Consider the following 25,979-nt stretch of genomic DNA (forward strand, 5'->3'; position numbering starts at 1 on the left):
TTTTAGGACTTCTGAGTCTTGGAGCTTAGCTGCCAGCCCCTGCATCGGGGTAATGTAATGTCCAGCAGGAACTGAGCCCACGTCGGCTCTGCAAGCACTTCATCTCCACGGTGTCCCTGTAAGGTCAGTGTTTTTATCTTTCGTCTTACCCATTTTATTTTTTAACTAAAAAAGAATTTGTTTTGGCTGCACTGCATGGTTAGCAGGATCTCAGTTCCTTGACCAGAGATCAGACCTGGCCCCTCGGCAGTGACGGTTCAGAGTCCTGACCACTGGACCGCCAGGGAATTAAATTCCCTCGTCCCCATTTTAGAGAGGAAGAAACTGAGGCTCAGAGAGTTGAAGCTACCTGTCCCAGGGTGCACACAGCTAAGAGGGGCAGAGCCCAGATTTGAACCCAGGGAGCTTGGTTCTGGAGCCTGAGCCCTACATGCAGTGGCCTTGTGAGCGCCGGTAGCCTCAGCTCCACTTGCCTCTGATGCAGAGGAGGTTCCCTGAAGGTGCAGCTAAGGCAGAGATGTTTGTGAATGGACGGGTCTTGGAGATGGCTTTGGGGAGTAGGCCCGTCTTCTGGATGGGAAAACTGAGGTCAGAGAGAACTGAGGGCTTGCCCAAGGTCACAGCCGTTAGTAGAAGAACTGGGACCACAGCCAGGTTTTTGATCTCTGTCCAGTGGTCTGCCCATTACTGTTTGTTTGAAGTGTGTTGCCTGCTCAGTCGTCTCTGACTCTTTGCGACCCCATGGACTGAAGCCCGTCAGACTCCTCTGTCCATGGAATTCTCCGAGCTAGAATACTGAATCAGTTGCCATTCCCTTCTCCAGGGGATCTTCCTGACCCAGGGATCGAACATGGGTCTCCTGCCTTGCAGGCAAGATTCTTTACCATCTGAGACACCAGGGAAGCCCACTGTTTACTTGTTCTTTTTGTGTGTGTGCAGAGGCTAACACAGTAAAGAATGCATAAACACCTGGGTGCAGATTAATGACTGATTGTTAAGGAGATAGGTGATCAGTGTTCTAATTTTTGTGGGAAACATTTTTCTTTTGTTCTAGGGTGACTGCCTCTGCAGATCTCTTGTGAAAGTGGAGTCTTACCTTTCCCAGAATCCTCTAAATGGAATCCTGATGCGAGCTTAGTATCTGACATTCTTCCATGTGGTTGTGTCTGTAGTTTGTTTGAATTTATTGTAGAGTAGTAGTCCGTGGTATAGATGTACCGCTGTTTGTTTATCCCTTTGTCTATGGATGGATATATTGTTTACAGTTTTTTTGTGTGTGTGATGATGAATAAAGCTGTTATGAACATTCACGTATTGGTACAACTCTGTGTGTGAGCATATGCTTTCATTTTTCTTGGGTAAACACCCAGCAGTGAAATTGCTGGGTCATGTGGTCACCCAAATGTATGTTTAACTTCGTAAGAAACTGCCAAACTGTTTTCCTAAGTAGTTGCACCATTTTGCATTCCACTAGTAATGTCTGAGAATTCTAGTTGATCTGCATTCTTGCCAACACTTGGTATTGTCTGTCTTATTTTGGCCATCCAGATGCATGTGTAGGGTGTCTCTTGTTCTTATTTTTAAAAATATTTATTTGTTTGGCTGTGCCATGTCTTAGTTGCAACAAATGGGATCTGTTAGTTTTGGCATGTGGGGTCTAGTTCCGCAACCAGGGGTCGAACCCTGGGCCCCCTGCATTGGGAGTGGGGAGTCTTAGCCATTGGACCACCAGGGAAGTCCCTGGTCTCTTGTTTTTAGTTTGCACTTTCCTGCTGACTAATGATATTGAGCATCTTTTCGCGTGCTCGTTGGCCATCTCTATATCCACTTTTGCAAAGTGCTATCAAGTCTTTTTGCTCATTTTTCTATTGGGTTGACTGGTTCTTATTTATTTGTGAGTGTGCTTTTATCGGAGAAGGCGATGGCACCCCACTCCAGTCCTCTTGCCTGGAAAATCCCATGGACGGAGGAGCCTGGTAGGCTGCAGTCCATGGGGTTTCGAAGAGTCAGACACGACTGAGCGACTTCACTTTCACTTTCACTTTCACTTTCACTTTCATGCATTGGAGGAGGAAATGGCAACCCACTCCAGTGTTCTTGCCTGGAGAATCCCAGGGACGGCAGGGCCTGGTGGGCTGCCGTCTATGGGGTCGCACAGAGTCGGACACGACTGAAGCGACTTAGCAGCAGCAGGAGCAGCAGCAGTGCTTTTTATATCCTGGATGCTTGTTTTTATTGTGGGGCTTTGACTTTGAAGGGTGACTCAGGCATTCTTGAATGCGAGTAGTAGGCCCACCCCTCCTTCGGGTGTCCCTTACTGACTTTTTATGGGGTCCCCTGGGACGTTAATGAAGGATGTTCATGGCAACACTGTAATCCACCACTGCTGCTCCGACACTGTTGGGCCCCCAACACAGGCCCGGGGTCCCTGGGCGGGCTTTGCTGGGGTGTGGGCTGCCTCTGTAACCACACAGTTTGGATTAGAATCCCAGCTCCATGACTTCCTAGTTGTGGATCCTGGGACTTGAGACTTTGATTTTCTGAACCCCAGTTTCCCTCTCTGTCAAATGAGCTAGCAGTACCGCCTCATAGGGTTGTCATGGAGAAATACTTGGCCCCAGGCCCAGGCCAGGGCCTTGCCATCTACCTGCACTTTGATGTGGTCATGCCCTGGGCCATGAGTGGAGGCTGGGATCCTTGTTAACAAGACCCGCATGTTCCCCTGCAGGTCCCCGGGAGTCTCTGAGGAATCGGAGTTGCTGGCGGCTTTTTCTGGTAGGTTCCTGTTTGTCCCCACTTGCTGTCTCCAGCATATTGCTGGGACCTCCTCGGGGTGGTGGGTCGAAAGTTGCTGGGTTGCCATATTCTACTGGTGGGTGGATGTGGTGGTGGTGGGGCGCTCCGTGTGGCTTCATGGGGTGTGGAATGGGCAGCACCATTGCCCACTGTGAAGGCTGTGGGGTCCTCCAGGATGGAATATTTTCTAACTGGAGGCAGTGCTGTTCAGACAGGGCCTCGGAGAAGGAGCTGCCCCGACAGTGCAGCTGTAGGACTATGCATTTTCTCCATCTCTGGGGTTCACGGGCCTATGGCTTCTGTGCCCTGATGGTGGACTGCAGGCTCAAGAGCAGGTGGGGCCAATGTGCAGGCTCAGAGGGGGCGGGGCCTGTGTGCAGACTCAGTGGGCGGGGCCAATGTGCAGGCTCAACGAGGGCAGGGCCAGTGTGCAGGCCCTTGAGTTGGGACGTTGGATATTGGAGGAGGGTGCGGGGCTGGACACCGATGCGCCACTGTGGTCACTGTGCCCAGTGGGAGAAGTGACCTGGGTCCCAGTCTCGGCCCCTTTCATGCTGAGCGCCCAGGGCAGGTAGCTCACCTCCCTGTGTCTCCATCTCCCTTTCCGTAAACCAGGGGTAATGAGCAGTCCCCAGCGGGGGTCACTGCCATGATTCAGTGGGCTGCTGTGGGACAGCATCTGGCCCAGAGGAGGTGCTCAAAAGTCCATCACCATTTAGGGCTTTTCGTGTGACCCCATTTAGTCACCCTCATGGTGATGCTGCAAAATGGACTGTTATTCTCATTTTAACAAATGAGGAAGGGGAGGCATGCATAGATCACCTGTTCCATGTCCCAGTTGGAAGCAAAGAGCTGGCTGAGACTAATTCTTTAACCCTCCCAGGGAACCCAGTGGATTCTTCCTCAACGCACCCATTTCACAGCCGTTTCACTGGGCAGACTGAGGCCCGTGTTGGGCATGTCTGTGCCCACTGCCCTCTCTGCCTCCACCACCCACCTGGTACCTCTGAAGGCAGGGGTCTCTCCAGAGAGCTTGTCCCCCAGAGGGACTGGAGGGAGGCCATGGGGGCACTGGCAAAGTTTGGGGTGTCAGGGGAAAGAGAAGGCAGACCAGAGGTGGGTCAGCGGGCTGGGCACAGGCTTGTTTTTTCTTTGGCTGTGTAGTGCAATTTGTTGGATCTTAGTTCTCTGACCAGGGATTGAACCCAGGCCCCTGGCAGTGAAAGGAAGGGTGCAGGTCTCTAGAGGAAGGGTGACCCAGGCAGAGGGAACCGCCTGTGCAAAGGCCCTGAGGCTATATGGAATGGACCTCCTGGTTTGCAGGAGTCTGTATGAGTCACCTGGTTGGGGTTTTCTTGAGTCAGGCCTCACTCCTTTGTTCCTGAGCCTTTGGGGCTCTCCAGTAGGCAGGAGGGAAGGACAGCCTTGGAGGCTGTCTGCTTCCTGAGCCAGGCCTTTGGTCCCACAGCAGGAGTACGTTTCATCTTGGAGGCAGGGAGCATGGGCAACACTGGTGGTGGTCCCCACAGAGGTAATCAGCCCAGCCGGGCTTTCTACCTGGCCTTCATGATGCCTTTGAAGTTAGAAGGCAGGTGGCCTTGCCTGGGGTGTTTTTCCCTCCTCTCCTCCTCTGCCTCTCTGTCCTCCATCAATCCCCATCGAAGGCCTAATGGAGAGCCTTCCTCCTGTGGTTGAGTTATCTGCTTGTCACGCCAGTGGCCCACCCGAGGACGATAAAAGGGCTTTTTGTGTGCAAGCACTTAGCTTCCTCCTCTGGGGCGATCCATCACGTGTGAGGGAGGCGGGAGGCAGACAGCGGGGAGGGAGAGAGGAGGTCCCTCCCCCTGCTGAGGAAGCCAGTGCTCCCAGGAGCCCCCCTGGCAGGACCCAAGTGGCTCCTCAGCCCAGAGATGAGTCCTGTCTGGGGACAGGTGGGGCCAGCTGGGAGGGAGGGCCCCAGGGGGCATGGAGGCTGGGTGGATGATCTAGGCTCCCCTCCCATGCCCAGGAGCTCCCAGTTGGCAGCTCAGGGGCCTTCTGAGACCCTCCTCATCCCACCATTGGGGGCTGGGGTGGGGGATCTGGTGGGCTGGAGTCAGCTTCAGGGAAACAGGTATTTCTGAGAAAAAAACCACAATAAGAGGCAGAAGGGAAGCTGTGTGTGGGTCAAGGGGGATGGAAGTCCTGAATGATCATGAAACAGCAGCTGCACTCTGCTTCAGCACTCTGCTGTCCTTATGCCCATTCAACAGATGAGGAAACTGAGGCACCAGAGGTGATGTGTTAGAGGAGGTGGCATTTGGGCCCCTAAGCTAGGTATAGGTTTTGACCCTGCGGTAGGGAACTGCTTGAGTGCGGGGGTATAGGTGGGAAAGTGGGGTTTGTCTGAGCCTTGAGTCTCTCCCAGTGTGGTGCCTGGTAGTGTATACATGAAGGGTGAGGAGTCAAGTGTGGCTGGAGGCTGAAGGTGGGCGGGAGGGGAGCTTTCTGGATCTCCTGGGGAGGAAGATCAAGACCAACCAACTCCCAGGCAGACAAGTGGCCAATTGTATGTGGTGGGAGTTGGGGGAGGTTCAAGGGACTGGGACAGGCAGAATCACAACTGTCTGGACTCTGTTTGTCCCTCCTGGGCAATGGGTTGATGGGCATGTCCCTAGCTGGGGGGACCGTGGTCCCTCCGTTGGGTGGAGGAGGAGAATGCATGGGTGGTTCTCTCTCCTTCCAGTTCAGGGTGCTCAGCCCTAGCCAGCTGTCCTTCCCCCACCTTCCTTCCCCTTCCCCTCCTCTCTCCATCCCTCACTGCTCCCTGCTCCTCCTCCGTTTTCCTTCCCCTCCCCTTCCCACAGCCCCCCTCCTTCTCTCCACAGGCTACCCTCAAATGACAGCAATTAATGGTGCCTCTGATGGTGGCTGGGAGGACGAGGCTGACAGTTGAGCGTGTCTGCCTGCGGCTGGCCCTCTAATCGGGCCCGGGGGACGCCCCTCCCGCCCGGGCTCCCAGGCACTGCCTGCCTGCTCCACCACTCACAGGGCAGCCGGAGCCGCCCTCAGAAGGGCACACGGGAGGCCGGCGCAGCATCTGCACCTCAGTTCCCTAAGCCCCCTCCCTGTCGTCCTTTTTCCCATCATCCTTTTTCCTACATAAATGAGTGGGCTCCGGGGTCACCCTGTCCTGCCCCAGTTAGTATATTCATGATGGCCTGACTGCCAAGGCATCCTTCTCTACCAGGAGGTCCTCTCTACCAGCCAGCTTCTGTCCCCAGATGACCTCTCAGGGTGTACCACACCGCCCTCAGGGCAAGCTCCTCCCCACATGACCTTCATCCTTTTGTGTCCGTTCTCCTGGGAGGATTGAGTTGGGTGGAGTCAAGGAGACTTGTCCTGTCCTGGACAGCAGACATCCATTAAATGCTGGAACCTTGGCAGTCTGGAGCCTTCAGTGATGGGGGCAGCTACCTGGACCTGGAGTCTTGCCTGGCAGTGAGGGGCTTTTGTGTGTCTGGGGGACAAGAATCCTGGCCAGCCCTGTCCACAGTGGGCAGGGTCCTTGCTTGTTCATTATTTTGTAGTAGCAGTAATGAGGCCCCTGCTGTATGCCAGGGCCTGCAGAGGTACTTCACCTTGGTGCGTTTTACTCCGCAATAACTCTCCAACGATCATGCTGTTTATAACCCTGCTTCGGTAGATGGGGAACCTGACAGATAGAGAGGCAAAAGTGATTTTCCCTGAATGACTCAGGAAGGAAGGGATAAATCTGGGATTCAACCCTGATCTGCCTTGTCTAGGGCTTGTAAATCAGGGCCTTTGGGGAAACTTGAGAGACAGTAAAGGAACCAGCAGACCTGAGCTGGAAGTGAGAATATAGTCCCTGGGCATGGGGATTGGATTTAGTGGTGTTAATATATGTATATATATTTTCTGTTACAGTTAAAAAGAAAAACAGCCTTATTGAGATGGAATTAACCTGTAAAAAGATACACCCATTTTAAGAGTTCAGTTCCATGAGTTTTGGCAAAATGTGAACATTCATATGACTACCACCATCAGGAGGGTTTCTGTCACCCCCCAAAAATCTCCATCCCCCAGCACCCACTGATCTGCTGTCATAGAGGTTATAGACTCTTCTAGGTTTTTGTACTAAGATTATCTTGAAGTGTGTACTTTTTGGGGTTTGGCTTCTTTCACTGTTTTGAAGTTTTTGAGACTGATCTGTCATCGTGTACATATATGATTCCATTTGTTTATTCATTCATGAGTTGATAGACCTTTAGGTTGTATCCAGTTCTTGGCTATTAATGAATGAAGCTAGAAAGTCTTTAAGCCACTTTGCTTTTTCTTGCCTTATTGCATTGGCTGAGGCCACAGGGTAGCACTGACTAGCGGCAGTTGGCAGTTTTAGGGTTAGCTGGCTGTGGGTGTTGTCCTGAATACTCCCATTTGACAGATGAGGAAACTGAGCCTCTGAGGGGTCAGGTGACTTATGGAAGGTCATCTGGTGAGAGTGGAGTGCTGTTTCTCCATCTCCAGGCTGGGAAGTACCAGCCCTGTTGTTTACCAATGTGCTTGCTGGTCCAGAGGGTCACCTCAGAAGTCAGTGGCTGGGCGGGGGTGCCTAGAATCACCCTTCTTTCCCCCTGGGTTTCCTCTGCCCGGGGAGATGAGGGTATAAAGGGCATTCTGTACCTTCTACCTTTTGGGTCACACACTGTCTGTGGGCACCCAGCACTGCTGAGTGAATGTCAACCTTTGTCTTTCAGTCACAGAGACCTTCTGGGGAGCTATTTTGGGGTGAGGAAGCCCAGGAAAGGGGGGAGGGGAGACAGAGTAGAGGGTCCCCTCCTTCCTTGCCCAAGGAGTGTGAGCTAAGATGACTTTTCGGGGAAGGAGGCCTGTAAATTAAATAAGCAATCCCGTAAATAAATAAGTAATGAAATTAGTGGGGTGCCTAATTATATCAGATTCATAATTATGGATGGATGCCTGCCCGATAATTGTACTTGTTTTTAATCTTCGGCTCTGACATGTGTCTCCTTCCATCTGATAGGATTCCCTGCCCTCAGCCGTGGGAGGAGGGAGGCCCTGCTTTTGGGGGCTCCTGGTGAGCCTAGGTGGTGGTGGGGCCCCCCAGACCCCACGGATCCAGGTAAACTTGTCTTTTTCCTGCAGTCAGATTTCTAAACCTTTTGAAATTGCAGCAAATGAAAACAGTAAGAAGAACAGGGTTTATCGTAGCAATCATGGTCTACTTTACCTATTATAATTTAATTTTACAGCCCTGCCTGTGAAGTGGAGATTGTTGTCATCTCTACTCTGCTGATGAAGAAATTGAGGAATAGAGAGGTTAAGTGACTTGCCTGAGGTCACACAACCAGTGAGATTTGAACCCAGACTGTCTTCCCCAGAGCCTGCATCCTTCTGGGTCTCCTCTCTTAGCCTCTAGGTCATCTTGTGTGGTACACACAGACCTGGAGAGCTGTCTCTGCTAGGCATGCGCCCTCAGAGGAAGATGCTAATTTAGGGGGGCTCAAGGCCTCAAGAGGTTTAAGTGCTGGAAAGATCAGGTCATGCCTTCCACAATTGCTATAAATCCAAACAGAAACCATTCTGAAACATGACATGTAAAATTATGTTTCCTGTAACTAGAAAGCAAACCCATTTGCAGAAATTAAAATGACTTCTTTCTAGATCTTTCTTTTTGTGGCTTTGGTTTGTTGGCTCTTTGGGCACTCCTGGTCCTGCCTATGGTAGGTACTATGCTGATAATCATTAGACCCAGCCCATTTTCCGGATGAGGAAAGTGAGGCTCAGTGAGGTAGAGGGACTTGAGTGAGGTGCCAGAGCTGGCATTCTAACCAGCTTTTACCACGTCAGTTCCCTGGCATGAAGGGGGGTGCCTCTCCTGTCTGAGAAGTGGAGGGGCCATGCACGCCAAAGGCTGGCTTCACCGGGTCCCTTTCTGTGCTTGGGAGCCAGGAGATCAGCTGCGCCCACCTCATGTGGGGGACAGAAAGGATGGAAGTGGCTGTGGGGGCATTGTTGTTCTCACTTGCCGTCTCTGGAGACCCCAGACCCCCCAGCCAAACTCACTGCCTGTTCTTTCACGGTGTGCCCTGTGTCTTGGACATCTGACCCTGTCAGGGGCAGTGGGCCCTGAGCCCTTGGGATACCCAGGCCTCCACCAGGAATTGCCCCTTTGCAGACTGCAGGGAAGGAGCACCCTTCACTTTCTGGGGTGCCTGATGGGGCCTGCATTTCTGAGAGTCCAGCAGGAGCTGCAGCTTGGGCTAGTATGCAGCATGCATGTGCTGACTTTAGTCTGGTGGGGTTTGCGGGCTCTCCTGTCCCTCTCTGTAGCCTGGGGTGAAAAGGGGAATTGAGGACAGACTCACATGAGGAATTGTATGTGTCCATGTTGTTCCTGAGGGTTGGAGCAATCTGGGGAGGCTGCCTGGAAGAGCTGGAACAAGCCTGTTGAATGAAGAACAAACATACCTTTGCTGAATAAGAAACATACTTTGGGGGAACTCATGTGTAAAGCACCTCAAACAGGCATAGAGAAAATGCTACATTTATTACTTAAGCTAACACTTCGTGATTTTTTTTGCTTGCCTTGGTGCTATGGGAGAGTTTGCTGTTATTATTATGAACCCTAGAGTTTCTAATGATTCCTGCCCATATATTTTATGCCAGGCTGTGTTCTAAATCATGTCATATACACCCACTCATATTCTCCCCAAGGCTGCTGTATAAGGTAAGGGCTAATATTACCAGCCCTGTTTTATATGGAAGGACGCTGCAGGCACAGAGAGATTAAGTGATGTGCCTGAGGTCACACAGCTGGCAGCTGGCAGAGCTGGGATTTGAACCCAGGAAGCTTGACTCCATGGCACCTGCTGTTAATTGTGGGGACTGTGCAGGCACCACCTGCAGCCCTCCCTGAGCCTGGAGCCAGACTGAGTCTCTTGGCAGGCCGCACCGGCTGTGGGCCAGGCTCCATGTGTAACGTAGGGCCCTCAGGCATGCAGCAGCTGCTCTGGGCTGGGCAGGACTGGTCAGGACATGAGGGGGTCTCCTTCCTGCCTCCTTGCAGCCAGCCTGGTGTCCCCATGGCCTCCTGGGAGAGGGAGTGGGTTGTGATACTCAGCCAACAAGATGCCAAGCCTTTGCCTTGTGGATCCTATGGGCTGATGGGGAGATGGACAGTGTAGTAAACACACATGCTCTTAGAAAGCAGTGAAATGCTGGCTGTGGAATAATAGGGTGGAGCAATTCTGCTTTGGGGTGGGGTGAGGTGGGGGTCGGGGGCTACTTGCCTTAGGTCAAGGAATCACAGGTAGTCTCCAAGGAGGTGGCATTTGAACTGGAACCTGGACCAAGAGAAGGAACCAGACCTGTGCAAGGAAGAGGGATGAGCCAGCTGGGTAGGGAGGTCAGCTTATGCAAAGGCCCTGGGGTCCTGATGTCCCAGGAATGCTGAGGAGGCCTACCTGGCTGAAACAGAGTCAGAGGCACCAGGTTAGTTCTCTGGATCTGAAGCCCTTTATTGCATTTAAGGCAGAAATCCATGGCTTTGGATTCCTTCTTTTGTTCTTTTGCTAGCTGGTTAATATACATTTACTGGGCACATGGAATGTTCCAGAGTCAGAATGATGGAAAAAGTCAGGCATCATTCATGCCTTTGAGGAGTTCAGTGTCCGGAGGGAAAGGGTCAGTTAAACAAGTGACACCAAGGGTCACACGGACAGAGTTCAGACCACTACTGGAGCGTAACAAGTTTCGTATTTGCCTCTGGGCCAGGACAGGCTTCTTTGGACAAGTGTCAGTGGAGGCGAGACATGAGGGTGATTCGTTAGGACTCTGGAGTCGTGGTGGAGACACATTTAGGCTGGCTTAGGCCACAAGGAGGAGTCGATGGGTGCTCCTAATGCCAGAGTGTCCAGGGTAGGGCAAGTTCAGGCATGGCTGGATCCAGGGGCTCAAACCACACCTTGGAGAGCTGGCTTTGTGTCAGTTCTGCTTCCTTCTGTGTGGGCTTTGTTCTCAGGCAAGTTCATGCCTCCAGCACAGCAAACCAGGAGGAGGAAGAGTCAGTCGCCTGAAGCCCCAAGAACAGCCTCCTTGCTCTTTGCCGTTTCCTTACTGAATGAGGCTTTCATTGTTTGTTCAGCTATTTTTACTGTTGGGTGGAGGTGGCCAAGGTAAGGGGAAGGAGTGTCCCCAACTCAGATGCAGTCAAGGAAAGGAATGAGGCAAATGGGAGGGGTGGGGATTGTGGCTAACCAACCTGCTGGATATTCTGATTTTTTTCCGAGAGAAGCTGGAAATCTGGATTTTATAAGCAATGCCCTAATTTAAAAACAAAACAAAACATTGTATGTGCCAGAAAGAGCTTCCCTGTTGGCCAAAGCTGCCCGTCATCCTTCTGTGGCCTCTGTGCTTAGCTGTGACTTTCATTTCCAAGTATTTTGCCCTCCATGATCCAGGCAGACTGGTCCATGGAATGTCACAGAAGGTCCTAAAACTTGGGGAGTCACATTTTAGGCCTCCAGAAATGCCGTCTCCACGAGTGGAGGCCTGAGGCTGCCTAATTTATCCCAGCGCTCTCCAGAGGAGTTCAACTTGGTCTGAGAGACAATCTAGCCCAGTGGTTAGTGACCGGGGCATTCAAATACTGACTTTGCCACTCCTAGCTGTATGCCCTCAGACAAGTCACTTCACCTCTGTGTTCCTTGGTTTCCCCATCTGTAAAACGAGAATGACAATATCCTTTTGGGTTGTTGTGAGGCATCAGGGAACATGTGGGAAGCCTGTTCTTCCCAGTGCCCCACGTTGGGAGGGTGTGTGTCCCTGGGCTGGTATAATTTGTCCTTCCTGGGTTGAGCCCTGGCCATCTGGGGCTGGTGGTGGCCAAGAGCTTTCCTGGACACCTTCATCCTCTGTTCCTGGGTGTGGGTCCCCCTCCCCCAGCGATCCTTGCCAGTTGCTCTGTGCCCTTGGCTGCAGGACGGCTCTGCACTTTGACGTGTAGCAATTAGCCCTGCCCGAGGCCAGTTCACAGCTGTTGCCGGTGGGGGCAGCCCCTTTTAAAAATAAAAGCAGCACATAGGAAACCAGCCCTAGGGACCAGTTCACTGCCTTTAGCCAGCATGGCCAAGGGTTTAATGTGATGCTTTTGTGCCTGGAAGAAATGATGAAGTACAGTGCGTTTGGTCTGGGGAAGTCTCCCCCTCAGGGAGGCCCCCTTCCAGCCAGCTGCCTATGAGTGGCTCATGGATCCCTCTTTCAGGGAGGGGTGTCTGTGTTCTTTGGGGCCTGTTCTCGTCTGGCTCAGCCTGGGTGGGGAGCCCTTGGGGGATGGGATGATTTCTTTAAAACGCTGGAGCATCTACTATACATGGGGATGTATATATGTCAGTGCCACTCTCTCAGTTCATCCTCCCCTCGCCTGCACCCGCCTCACTGTGTCTGTTCGCTGCGTCTGTCTCTCTAATCCTGCCCTGCAAATAGGTTCATCAGTGCCCTTTTTCTAGACTTCCATGTATATGCGTTAATGTACGATGTTCATTTCTCCTCTTTCTGACTTCATTCTGTATGACAGGCTCCATATTCATCATATCACTGCAAATGACCCTGTTTCATTCCTTTTGATGGCTGGGCAATATTCCATTACATATGTGCTGCAACTTCTTTATCCGTTCATCTGCCTGAATTTTATTTAAATCACACTTAGAGATCTGTTTGTGGACTGCGAAGCCCCACACCATCCCTCCAGGCCCACCTCCCCTGCCATGCTTTGCGGGCTCCTGGCTGCTCCCGGAACTCACCAAGGACAGCAGCCTCAGGGCCTCTGCCTTGGCTGTTTGGTCGGCTTGGGACACTGTTCCCTGAGAAGTTTCCACATCTCCCTCTCTTACTCCATCCAGGCCACTGTTGAACTGTCACCTCCCCAGAAACCACCCGTCCATTGCTGCTGCCGGTCCTTGATGTCATCACATCTGTTCTGTTGCTGACTTCCTCACCTTTTCCCAAGTCACCCCCACGGGGGCAGGGATCCTTTTCTTGTTCCTGCTGTGTTCTTCGCGCCTGGTGCGTATCACTGGGGCTCCCTAAATGTCTGGTGTCTCCAGGCCTGGGGTCAGGGACTCTTAGAGGCGGTCGCAGCTTCCAGAAGGTCAGTAAACTGGATTGGAATGGAGTCTGTTCAACCAAACCACCTTTTTATTTATTTTGAATTTAGACGAAATTCACATCGTATAAAATTTACCATTTGAAAGTGTACAGTTCAGGGACTTCCCTGGAGGTCCAGTAGTTGAGCCTGTGTTTCCACTGCAGGGAACACCGGTTTGATCCTTGGTCGAGGAGTTAAGATCCTACCTACCATGTGGTGCAGCCAAAAAAGGGTGCATGACTCATTGGTGTTTAGTGTGTAAACAATGCTGTACAACCGATAACTTATGTCTAATTCTAAAACAGCTCCATCACCCTGTAAGGAGCCTCTGAACAGGCACTCTCCCCCTTCCTCCTCGCAAATCCTGGCAGCCACCAGTTGGCTTTCTGTCTCTTTGGATTTGCCTGCTCTGGGCATTTCCTATAAATGGGATCATACAAAGTGTGACCTTTCGTGTCTGACTTCTGGCCCTGGGCATGATGTTTTCGAGGTTCGTCCACGTGGCTACATGAATCGGTATTTCATTCCTTTCTCCAGCTGAAGAATGTCACATTGTATGGATGGACATCCACAAAGTCACCTTCCGGGTCGTTTTTCAGTCACCCGCCCAAATCTGGGAGCGCTGGGCTTCAGGAAAGGAAAGTGAAGTCGCTCAGTTGTGCCCGACTCTTTGCGACCCCATAGATAGTAGCCTGCACCAAGCTCCTCCGTCCATGGGATTTTCAAGGCAAGAGGACTGGAGTGGGTTGCCATTTCCTTCTCCAGGGAATCTTCCCAACCCAGGGATCGAACCCAGGTTTCTCACATTGTAGACAGATGCTTTACCGTCTGAGCCACCAGGGAAGTCCTCAGGAAAGGAAAGGAAGAGGTAAAAACAGCCAGATGTTTCCTTTTTTTAAAAGTTTTATTTCTTTGTTTTGGCTGCGCTGAGTCTTCACTGCCCTGTGCCAGCTTTCTCTAGTTGTGGCAAGCAGGGGCTACTCCGTAGTTGCAGTGCGCGGGCTTTCATCACGGTGGCTTCTCTTGCTGCAGAGCATGGGCTGTAGGGTACGTGGACTTCAGTAGTTGTGGCGCACAGGCCTAGTTGCTTCTCGGCACGTGGGATCCTCCCACACCAGGGACCGAACCTGTGTCCCCAACACTGGCAGGCAGATTCTCATCCACTGCGCCCCCAGGGAAGTCCCAGCCAGATGTTTCTAACTCGTTTTTCTCTTTCTCTTCCCCCAGTCCCCACTCTGCTCCTAACCTTATCTTAGAGCCTGGCTGGATCAGGAAGCATCCACGAGGGGAGGGAGTGAGCAAGGATCCCTTCCACTTGGAGCTGGAGGCTGAATGGGAGCCCCTCTGGTCTCCTGAGGCTCCTCCCAAAACAGATGTAGTTTCTGCTGACCCTAACGGAGACAGCAGGCAGGTGTGCCCCCTTTTCACAGCTGAGCAGACTAATGTCTGCAAAGGCTGAGATCTTGCCCAGGGCCACTCGGCCTAGGGACCCCTCCTGCTTCTGTGGTCCCCATCACCGTGTATTCTGTAACGTCACTGATCTTTCCCATCGTCCAAAGCTTTGCCCACAGGCAGGTTCCTGGAAGTACATGCTGGTGAATCTTGGTTTTTTAGAACACCGAGGGATGCTCGCCATCAGAATCTTGGGGAATGAGGACTTCTTTTGCTAAGCAGACGGCCACACAGTAACGTATTCTGAACAGGAGCTTGGTTTTGGTGGCTGGCTGTATCTCGAGGGGGCTGCCTGGGGCTGTTTCTGGTCTGTGATGATTTCCCATCTTCACAGAGTCACTCAGCAAACCATTTCATTCCCTGGCTCCTTGTAGGGCAGAAACAAGAAGTGACCGTGGAATGACCTGGCCCAGCTTTGAACCTGCCCGAAGCATAAATCCCTCTGGTGGGGGCTTGGGGTGTTACTCCTGATTCCAGGGCCAGACTCTGAGAAAGTCTGGGGGCAGGTCTGTGTCCAAAACAAGCAGAAGAGAACAAAAGGAACCCATGCTTTCTGACCCGGCTGCTTCGGGCTCCACCGCCTGCCTGTGTTTTGGTGGAGCTGGTTTGGCTCGCTCTTGAGATCCTCTGATGGTCAGGATGAGAGTGGACGGGCGGGATCTTTGGTTTAAAAGTACAGCATTTGATCACGCACGTCTTTCTGTGCCTCGGTTTCCCCACCAGTAAAAGAAAGCAGATCTGCAGAATTCTTCCTTAATCCTCCAGAGTGTTTTCTTGGGAGAGGCTGAAGGGTGAGCCGATGAGTGTCGGCACACACGTGGCCTTCCCGTGGGCCTCTTCAGGGGGTCTCCTAGTGGTTCTTGTGGCCCCTCAGCCAGTTCAGTGGCCACGAACCTTTGTCACATGCAAATCTGACCTGCTGCAAACCCTCTACGGCTCTCCACTGGCGGATGCAAGCCAGCTTTGCGCCATTCAAACCTCAGTTCAGCCACTTCCCAGCTGTGTGACCTTGGGCAAGCCAGTTAACCTCTCTGGGCCCATTTCCTTCTTTGTATATTGGGTGCCCCTGCCTTTTGTTGTGCTGTGCTAAGGACAGATGGGTTAACTGATGAAGTGCTTACAAAGCGCTTGGGACCCAGGATGAGTTACTATTACTATCGTCATCATTATTTAAATTTTTTTTTTGTTTTGACTGTGCCTAGTCTTAGTTGGCTGGAGAAGGCAATGGCAACCCACTCCAGTGTTCTTGCCTGGAGAATCCCAAGGACAGGGGAGCCTGGTGGGCTGCCATCTATGGGGTCGCACAGAGTCGGACACGACTGAAGCGACTTAGCAGCAGCAGCAGCAGCAGTCTTAGTTGGCAGGATCTTTTTTTTTTTTTTTTTTTTTTTAGTTGCGGCATGTGGGGTCTAGTTCCTTGACCAGGGATCGAACCCGGGCCTGCTGCACTGGGAGCACAGAGTCTGAGCCATTGGACCACCAGGGAAGTCCCCTCCTCATCATTATTACATCATTATTACATCATTCTGGGGTGTCTGCACTCCAGGGAGTTAGGTGATTTGCCCAGAATTCTCATGCTTTCCCTGCCCTACTCCTCTCCCACCATTCCCTGACCTTGACTTCTAATGCCCTCACCGCATCCCCACTGGACTTGGCCACATCAGTTTCCTCTCTGCTTTTGCTACACTCCCAAGTCGACCCGGCCTCCAGACTTTCTCCCTTGCTGCGCCTCCTGCCTACGCCACCTTTCCCCTCATCCGTATCCCGAGGGAGCCCTTCGCATCACTCAGGATGCCATCTTGGGCAAACAGTGCTGGGCCTGACTCCTGGCTGCTGGGGGCAGGGTAGCGAATCTAGAAATCCCTCTGGATCTTCTCCTGACACCTCGACGCTGTTGCTCGGGGCACCGGGGAAGCTGAGCGGAGCCTGCCCGGCTGCAGTGGGGAAATTGACACCCAGAGAAGCTCAGACTTGTCTCTGAGTCACACAGCTAGCTGCAGCCAAGATCCAGACCCCTGGCTGACCACCAAGCCACCCATTTTGGCCAGTGTGCATGCGTGCGTGCGAGTGTGTGTGTCTGGTGTGTGTGTGTGTGTGTGTGTGTGTGTGTGTGTGTGTGTGTGTGACTGTATCTTTTTTAACCCTCTGGGCCTGTCAGCTGTGATGACCCTGGCTCAGAATGCCAATGTGAAGGGGTCATGTTTGCTTTTCCTGGGATGACAAGGACAGAAATATTTTAAAGGCAGAAGCCTGCCCAGTGGCCATGTCACCCTGGAGACCAGAGGGCCGAGAAGGGATGGGAGTAGAGGCGTCGGTTCATGCTGGGTCCGGGTCGGGGCAGCCATGCTGCCCTCTGGGTGGATGGTTGAGCTCGGCGGGGGAGACTGGGTTGAGGAGGAGACGCCGGCGGGGAGCTTGCTTTCGCCTGGGAGCGGTGAACAGTGAGGAGGTTTTTCTATCAAGCTATAAAAAGGCCTCCCCGTGTTTCAGCTCCCGAGTGTCGGCTGGAAGCCCGCCAGGGTTACCATGGCGATGAGGAATTATTACTTACTGCCAAGGCTGGGAGAGAAAGCTCGCGTACTTTTGGCTTCCCAACAAGAGGAGTGGACTTATGTAATTCCCTGTGTTTATAGGCCCGGAGTGGCAGGAGGCAAGCAGGGAGCCTGTGGCTCAACACCGCATTTTCACCCTGCTGTGGGTCGGGTGGCCCCGTGGGTTGTCCCTGGGGGGTGGCCCTCTGCTCGCCCCATCTAAGGGAGGCATCGTGCTGGGAGCCTGGGGGGCTGGGTCGGCTGCAGGCCCCCCACCCCATCCCTGAGCTGGGGTGGGAGCCCGCAGTCTCGCGGGAAGGCAAGCGTGGCTGCTCGGTGGGGTTGCCCCTCTTCCTGGGTCAGCCCTGGAGGAAGGATGGGTTTGAGGTTGGACGCCGTGTGTCCTCTGGAAGCCAACAGCCCAGTCTGTGTGTGTGGACTCCGCTGACCCACTTGCTGGCACCTTCTACTTCTTTCTTTTTCTTTTCTTTTTTTTTTGTGGGAGAGTTACTTCAAGTTGTGTTGGGAGCTGACGTGAGCGAGAGGCTGGTCATGTGCTTGGGTAAGAAAAGTTTCCGGGCTCGGTGGTGGGCAGGGAGATGCGGCGTGGCCCGGTCACCCGGCCGAGGAAGGGTAGGCAGAGAGACGGGGGGCCACAGATTGTAGGACCTGGACGTGGGATGGGGACCCTGTATGGGGGCTGATGGTTTCGCATTCTGGCTCCCTGGGTCTGTCTGGGGAGGCTGGCGATGGCCAGGAGGTAGTGGCCCCCAATGCCTTATCAGGGTGGGTAAAGCCCCAGAATGGGTGCTGGGTGGACAGGTGCCCCAGAAGGACAGGCTGCCCCCTGGAGTGGATGCGTGGGGTGGGAGGTGGTGGTGCTGCTTTCTGGAGCCCCTGTACCTCGTCCCTGCAGGGAAGCAGGCAAGACCAGGGATCTGGCATCCATTCATCGGTGTTGGCCCCAGGGGTGGGCTGGGGGCCTAGGGTTTGGGGGGTGGGCGCCTCAGTGGCCATGGAGCAGGGGAGGGGGCCAGGTGCAGGCAGTGCCTTGGCTGCCCTGGCGTCCGGCTCCCACCATGGTGGCGCTTGGCTGGGTGCCCGTGTCTGGTTTGAAATCAGCACCACCGGCCCAGGCTTGCCCAGGGACCTGGCAGAGAGGAGTCGGGATAAACACTGGAAAGTTGGAAGGGCTTCCTGAGCTCACAAGGAGCCTTCAGTTGCAAGTGAAGGGGATGAGGGAGCGATTTGTCCTGAGGTCTGGGTGCGCCGGGGCTGTTGGGAGGCAGTGGGCCGTCTCCTGGGGCGTGTGAGCACAGGCCAGGGAGGGCTGTTTCCAGACTGCGGGGCTCGGTGGCCGCGGACCCAGGTTTGAATCCTGTCTCCGTCCCTTTTTATGCTGGGCCTCCCACTGTGAGCCTCAGTTTCTTTGCCTGTCAAATGGGACCATGATGGGGGCGTGAGGATGAGGTACCTGCTTTGCTCTGTTGCCAGACTGCCTGGATTCATATCCCAGCTGTGTGACCTTGGACCAGTCACTTCACAGCTCTGAGTCTCAGTTTCCTATCTGCAAATGGACTCTCCATCTGTCTCCATCCCTAAGTTGCTGAATGGCTTTAAGGGGGCTAATGAATGGTTCCTGCCCCACCTCTCATGGACAGGATTATCTTGGGCAGGTCATGGAGCCCCCCAGAGCCTCGGTTCTCCTGTCCATCCAGGGAGAGCTGCCCACAGAGGTACTTTGGAGAAAACAGACACACACCTGCAGGGGCCTCGAGTGGGCTGATGTGGAGAGAGTCTGTAAGTGTAGACACAAGGTTGCATTTAAGTTAGTTATTAATACATCTTGGACTCCACTGGTTTGTCTTTTCCCTGTTGAGAGCCCCTCCCATTTTACAGACGTGAAACCCCAGCGAGTTAAGAAGGGTCCCTCCCCAGCCCCAGGCTCAGTCTGCATTTGGACCTGGGCTGGGGTCCCTGGGTAGCCCCCACACTGCATGTATGCCTGTTTCTGCCCCATCCTCCACCAAGACTGGGCCAGGCACCCCAACAGCGATTGGTATGGCCTGGGGGCTGGGCACACACAGCTGGCTCTCCTGCCAAGAGTGGCAACTGTCCTGTGTTTGTAAGTGACACCGGATGCTGGGCCGGTGGTTGGCTCAGGCCTTCTCCTCTGGGGCCAGCAGGAGCCAGCAGGGACTTCCCTGGGTGTCCAGGCTGCCCTTGCCAGCTGCCCGCTGTCCGATTGTCCTCAGGCCTCTCCTGGGGACCTCAGGAAAGGCTGGTGCAGCAGGGGACCCCATGAATGTCTCCTTGCTGCCCGTAAGACCTTGGTAGTCACGTGGGTCAGCCACAGAGCTGTACTGTCCCTGCCCTGTCTTGCCCCGAAGGTCTCAGTGATTCGATCCCCTATCCACTGAGAAAGACAGTCACTTTTGGTGGTTCAGACCAGAGGTCACACAAGAGACCCTTGCATCAATAGCGGTGGCCACAGGAATCTACATTGAGCTAAAAGTGTATAAATCTACACACACACACACACACACACACACACAAAGTGAGTGCATGTAAACCCCCGAGATCTGAATAAGATTAGTTACATCAGTGTCAGTTTCCAGGTTGCAGGTATTATAAGGATGCTGCCATTAGAGGAAGCTGGCTAAAGGGTCCACGCGATCCAGCTATTACAGTTGCACATGAATCTTGTTCAGCCGCTAAGTCGTGTCTGACTCTTTGTGACCCCATGGTCTGCAGCATACCAAGCTCTTCTGTCCTTCACTATCTCTGGGAGTTTGCTCAAACTCATGTCCATTGAGTTGGTGATGCTATCTAACTATCTCATCCTCTGCCGCCCCCTTCTCCTTTGCCTTTGATCTTTCCCAGCATCAGGATCTTTTCTAATGAGTCGGTTCTTCACAGTGATCTTAGAAGGAAAGAGAGCACAGACTCAGAGTACTGGCTGTCCTGGATTTGATCCGCTTGTGCCCCTTGGTAGCCGTGTGCATTACACCAGGTGGCTTAACCCGGCTCCCTCAATCCCCTCATTTGTGGAAGGCGGGTAGTGTCGGGTACCTCGTCAGGCTTGCATGAAGATTAGATGCCTTGGTTCACGCTAAGTGCTTAGGAAGCTGCTGGCGCGTGTTGGGGGGCGAGGGGTGCTGTCACTGGTACTCTTATGACCCTGATGGGATGGCTGTGGTTTGCCCCGTGCTGTCTAATTTCAGACCCGAATCAGCCGCAGGAAGGGAGGGTGCTGCATGATCCCCACTTCTAAGAGGAGGAAACTGAGGCTTGGCTGTGTGCCCCCCTCTGACCCCCGCAAGGGCACACAGTTTGTAAGGACCGGAGCTAGGACTCAAACCCCAAACCAGAGCCTGTGTGTGGAGTTTCTTTCTGCTGGGTGACCCTGGGGAGATTGCTTGCCCTCTCTGAGCTTCTGTCCCCTCCTCCTCTCCTCATCTGTCAGCCGGACAAGGGGCTGGGCTCATGACCTGTGAAAACTAGGAAGCCTCGACTCTGGACCCCTTTGCTTACTGCTGGGGCCCACCCAGAGCTCACACCTGTCAGCCACATCCTCTGAGGTCTCTCTTTGCAACCCCAAGGTGGGACTGGATCTCAGTTCTGTCTGTGGGCTCACTCCTGGCCTCGGCCTCCTCTCCAAGCACTTTGACCCCCTCACTTTGTCTGCTGGGTGCAGCCTTTACCTCCTGCTGTTCCCTGCAGCAGCTACTGGTTTCCCTCAGGCTCCTTCCTGCCTCTAGCAGTGGTGAGAAAGCCTTTGGGGTGTAACTAGTTCACCCTTTCCGGGTGGCGCCAGTGGTAAAAAACCTGCCTGCCAAGGTTCTTCAAACCCTGGGTGGGGAAGATCCCCTGGAGGAGGAAATGACAACCCATGGTAGTCTTGACTGGGAATTCCATGGACAGAGAAGCCTGGCGGGCTACAGTCCATTGGGTCACAAAAGAGTTGGACGCAACTAAGTGCGCACACACACACACACACACACACACACACACAGCCCACCCTAGAGTGAGCTGGGTTACCTTTGTTGGCACTTAGCGTGAGAAAGCTGATCTGTGGGTAGGCATTTCTCCAGGGCTCCTGGGAAAGGTCATCAGAAGGTTGTGCCCCACACAGCTGGTTAGTAAGTGAGCATGGGCCCTTGGACATCTCAAGAGGTCCAGGCAGGGCAGGTTTTGTGCCTCAGGATTCAGGAGAGTTTCAGAGCATCCCAGGCTGGAACAGGTGGGTGCCTGCGGTGCCCAGGGTGGGGGTCTGAGCTGCTGAGAGGGAGTCATGATGACGATTATGATGGAGTGATGCAGGCTTGTGTCTCGAGGGAGGGGATATTGATCACAACTCAGGGACTTGGGTTCTGGCTTTGCCGGACAGAGCCGGGAGGGTCAGGGAGTTGGGTGGGGGCTTAGGGACATTCCAACTGCAGGAGGCTCTTGGCTGTTTCTCAGATGCTCCAATCAGGGTTCCGCCTTGGGACCTTTCTACCTACTGTGCTCTTCCTGGGATGCCCTTCTCTGAGATCTTCACACCCTGCCCTCACTGAGCCTCTGCTCAAATGTCACATCCTGAGACAGGCCTCCACCTCTCCAACATCACTTCTGTTAGCTTGCCGCTCTCATCACATGCAATTACCGTATGCCATGTCTCCCCAGCCTCTCCATGTGGGATTTTGTTCATCTCAGTCATCACTGTGTCGCTGGCGCTGGGCACATAGTAAGCGATCTTAGAAAACTTCCCTAGCAGGTCAGGCATTAAGGAGACCCGGGTTTGACCCCTGGGTTGGGAAGATCCCCTGAAGAAGGAAATGACAACCCACTCCAGTATTCTTGCCTGGGAAATCCTGTGGATGGAGGAGCCTGGCGGGCTACGATCCACGGGGTCACAAAGAGTCGGACATGACTGAGTGACTTCATACTATAGCCTTCTCTGTTAGCTCAGTTGGTAAAGAATCCGCCTGCAGTGCAGGAGACCCTGGTTCGATTCCTGGGTTGGGAAGATCCACTGGAGAAGGGATAGGCCACCCACTCCAGTATTCTGGCCTGGAGAATTCCATGGACTGTATAGTCCATGGAGTTGCAAAGAGTCAGACACAACTGAGCAACTTTCACTTAGAAAACTATTGTGCCTGATTCAGTGTTCCCCACAAACTGTGGACCTGGGTCTGTCCCCTCAAGGTCCACGGAGACAGATGTACACACCTGCAAGGGCTCTGGCTAGGGAGGCCTAGGTCCCTCGAGCTGGAATTCATGGTAAACTCGCCTCCTTGCCCTCCAGGACGACTGCTCCCAAGGGTTGAGAATGCACTGGGGTTGAGGGGGTATTCTTGGAAAACTAAAGTCTTTGGAAAAAGCAGTTATTGTATGTTTACTCAAGAATGCCTTGATAGAACCTGCCAAACATCCCCAGAAAGTCTGCACCTCCTGGATAGTCAAGGAGGTGGGGCTGGTGAGCAAGGAAAATGCCCCCCTCCCCCCAAGGGGTTCAGGCTGTGGGAGCGGGATGCTGACAGCATCTGCTTTGTGTGTTGAGGACTGACACTGTGGAATGAGCATTCTGCACACCTTGTGTATTAGGTCCTGCCCACAAGCCTCTCCATCTGATGAAGCACAGAGAGGGTAAGCAGCTTGCCCAGAGACACACAGCTGCAGGCACCTTACTGAGAGGCAAGATTAATAGGTAGTGGCATTTCCTATGCGGCTGTTTCTGTGCCCCCGGGCGCTGCTCAGCTCTTTAAGCGGATGATCTTATTTCATCCTTGGGAGGCCCTTTGGTGTCTCAGAGGACAGTGGCACAGCTGTAGGGAAGACAGGCTCTGGACCCGGGTTCTGTTGGCGACCTTCCTCTGAGCAGGTGCTATTTTCTGGGAATCTGGCTCCGACCTGGGGAAGGGCCCACTTCCCAGTCTGAGAGCCTCGTTGGAACCAGATCTGAGGATGGGAGATGCCCATATGCTTCTAGAAGGCAGGGAGTTGGTTTGTCAGCATAGCTCTGAAGCTGGAAGGCAGGAGGGGCTGTCCCTGTGCCCCACTCCCCACCCCAGTCATGGATTTGCATGACAATGAGCCCTTTGTCCCTGGGTCCTGCCTCCTTCCCAGGCTAATAACATAATTCCTGGCCTGTGATGTCATAATGGGCCCTTTCTGCGCAGAGTGGGAGGCTGGGTGGGCAGCTGTGTGGGCCTGGCCCTGGCTGGGAATAAGGGGGTTGGTAATTTTCAGGGGGCAGAGGCTCTCCTTCCAGGATCCTCTTTCATCCTTTAGCAGGTGGGATTTGCTCCCATTGGACACAGGAGCAAACTGACACTCTGAGGTTTGTGTCCTCCCCCTCCCCCTTCCCTTCCCTGCTCCCCCCCGCCACCCCCCCACCCCGCCGAGGAACCACTTCTTGGCCTGTGCAGTGGGGGGGTGGGGGGTGAGTCATCACCCGTGGGCCTTCTCCTGGAGGCGTGGGTGTGAGAGTCTTGTGCTTCCTCTAAGTGGGAGGTAGGCCCTTGTGCCCTGCCCAGAGAAAGAAGATTCAAACTCTGGGCATGTGGTGCCTCAGTTTGCCCATCTGCTTCATGGGGATCATGCTGGGCCTTGCCCATGGGGCCAAGCGGGGAGTGAGCTCTCAGTAGATGGGCGATCAGAAAAAAAGCCGAGGCCAGTGTAGTCGGGTGAACGGTAGCCCCCCAAATGCGTGTGCTTGTGTCTAAACGTGACCTGCTTTGAAGATGTGTCTTGAGATGAGGTGATCCTGGGTTATCTGGGTGAGCCTTAAGTTCAGAGACTGGTGTCCTTCTGAGAGACAGAAAGCGGAGGAAGACACACAGAGGGATGGCCATGTGAAGATGGGAAGAAACCCGAGGGATGTGGCCACAAGCCAAGGGACACCTGGAGCCTCCAGGAGCTGAAAGAGGCCAGAAAGGATCCTCCCCTTCAGCCGTCGGAGGGCGTGGCCTTGCAGATGCCTAAATCTCAGACTTCTGGCTTCCAGAGCAGTTAGAGAATAAATTTCTATTGTTTTAAGCCACCCGGATCATGATTATTTGTTTACGGTGGATCTGGGGAAACTAACACAGCTGGTCACAACCACCCCCCCACCCCCGCCCCGCACCACTCCGATCTTTGGAGGTTGGGGGGAGCAATCCCTGGGAGGGGTTTGTGTGATGTCTTTTCCCACCCAAGCCTGAGGGACCAGGACCACCTAAGGTAACTGAGTGCCCAGTGGTGTGAGGAGCCCACTTCCCTCACCCAGAACACAAATCCTTTTTTTTTTTTTTAATGCTTAATCGCTCAGTCTGATTCTTTGCGACCCCCTGGACTATATATGGCCCACCAGGCTCCTCTGTCCATGGGATTCTCCAGGCAAGAATACTGGAGTGGGTTGCCCCATTTCCTTCTCCAGGGGATCTTCCCGACTCAGGAGAGAAGTTTTTTTAAAACTTAAATGTTTATTTATTTGGCTGTGTTAAGTCTTAGCTGCAGTGTGTACTTCTCCCTAGTCGTGGTTTGTGGGCCTCAGAGTGTGCGGGACTCAGTAGTTGCAGCTCACAGGCTTAGTTCCTCTTCGGCATGTGAGATCTTAGTTCCTCAACCAGGCATCGAACCCACAAGCGCTGCTTTGGAAGGCGGATTCTTAACCACTAGATCCCCTGAAAAGTCCCTAAATCCACAAATTCTTGAACCCGACCATCTCCTGCTTCTAAACCGCTCCCATCTCTAAGGGTTCCACGCCAGACCCCTTCCCAAGCCCAGAATGCCCATTCCCCATATGCTTGGCAGCTCACCAGCACTCAGATTGTCACCGTTCCCTGGGAAGCTGCCTCATTTGTCTGGTGCCCTTGATGAGTGGAGACACCGAGGCTCAGAGAGGACAGGCTACCTGGGGAAAATCGCACAGTCCCTTGGTGGTGGTGAGAGCCTTTGGAGACCCAGTCATAGCTAATGGATGGGCTGGCACCGTGGCTTCCGGGAGGGAGGGATCAGAGTCCTGGGCCACTTTGACAGTGGAGCAGGCAGTGTGTGTGTGGATCAGTTTCTGGGACACGCTGGCCCAGTGTAGAAAACATCCTGAAATCTGGCTTTAAGTAGACACCGTCTTGGCCTCAGTTTCTGTGTTTGCAAAGTGGTCTTTGATCTTCAGCTCAGAGCCTGGAATTCTGCTCTTAGAAAATTTGTGGATTTAACAAGCATTTATAGATTGCCTGCTGTGTGTGACGTGCTGGGACTCAGTGATAGACAAAGCAGAGGTGGCTCCTGCTTTCATGGATCTTATGTTTGGGTTTGTGGGGGATGGGAAATAAGGCAGCAGGACTTTGTGAAGGAGGATTCCAGGCCCTGAGGAGGGAAGGAGGAGGGCCGGCGGCTGGGCTGGGGGCCAGGAAGTTGCCTGCCTTCTTCCGGGGCTTGGGGTCAGGGCTTTGCAGCAAGCTTTGGGGGCTGACTGGGTAGACTTGAAGATGGGTAGCCCTTCTCCAGAGATCCGTGGGTGCCTCCAGCTGGCAAAACTTGGCCTGAAGGTGATGTTGGGTGTGAGACCTGGAGCCTGGTTAGGGGGATGGGTCTCCTCTAGTCCGGGAAGAAAGACAGGGGTACTCTGGTGATGACACAGTGGATAAGAGTTGAATGCTGGAGAGAGCTTTGCATCCAGGCTCTGTGATCTCAGGCAAGTTACTTAGCCTCTCTGTGCCTCAAGTCTTGCCCCCAGTGATGTTGGGATGATCCAATGAACTGATGCCAGCAAACACCGTGTTAGGGACTAGCTGCGATCCTGAGTGCAAGACACTCACTTTTGGATCTAATACAGTGACTGCTTAGAACCTGGAAGCCAAAGTCGTGTTTGTTAGTCTTTCCGCTGCCCCATGCCTACCTGGAGGCATTGGACAGACAGGCTTCTTTGCTGTCAGACTCTCAGTCTGTGAAATGGTCACATGGAGGTCAAGAAGGGAAGGAGGGAAGGGGGATGGTGGGAGAAGTGGAAAGAGGGTGGGACCAGGATCTCCATCTGCTGGTTCAAGTCTTGGCCACCTTCCCAG

At 53.5% G+C, this 25,979-nt stretch overlaps 1 protein-coding gene across 18 annotated transcripts in view; it reads left to right on the forward strand.

Moving 5' to 3' along the window:
• Window positions 1–25,979, forward strand: part of NCOR2 (nuclear receptor corepressor 2) — a 237,298-nt gene that overhangs the window by 31,610 nt on the left and 179,709 nt on the right. For 16 of the 18 annotated variants that reach the window (XM_070769371.1, XM_070769385.1, XM_070769387.1 and 13 more), the window contains exon 2: window positions 2,729–2,775. The exons of 1 other annotated variant lie outside the window; for it this stretch is intronic. The gene's annotated coding sequence lies outside the window, so the exon portion shown is untranslated. Of the gene's footprint in view, window positions 1–2,728; window positions 2,776–17,222; window positions 17,510–25,979 lie in introns of those variants that run through there. One more of the 18 variants, XM_070769373.1, reaches the window with a different exon arrangement.

This window comes from Bos indicus, chromosome 17, assembly GCF_029378745.1.
Source record: "Bos indicus isolate NIAB-ARS_2022 breed Sahiwal x Tharparkar chromosome 17, NIAB-ARS_B.indTharparkar_mat_pri_1.0, whole genome shotgun sequence".
Lineage (NCBI taxonomy): Eukaryota > Metazoa > Chordata > Mammalia > Artiodactyla > Bovidae > Bos > Bos indicus.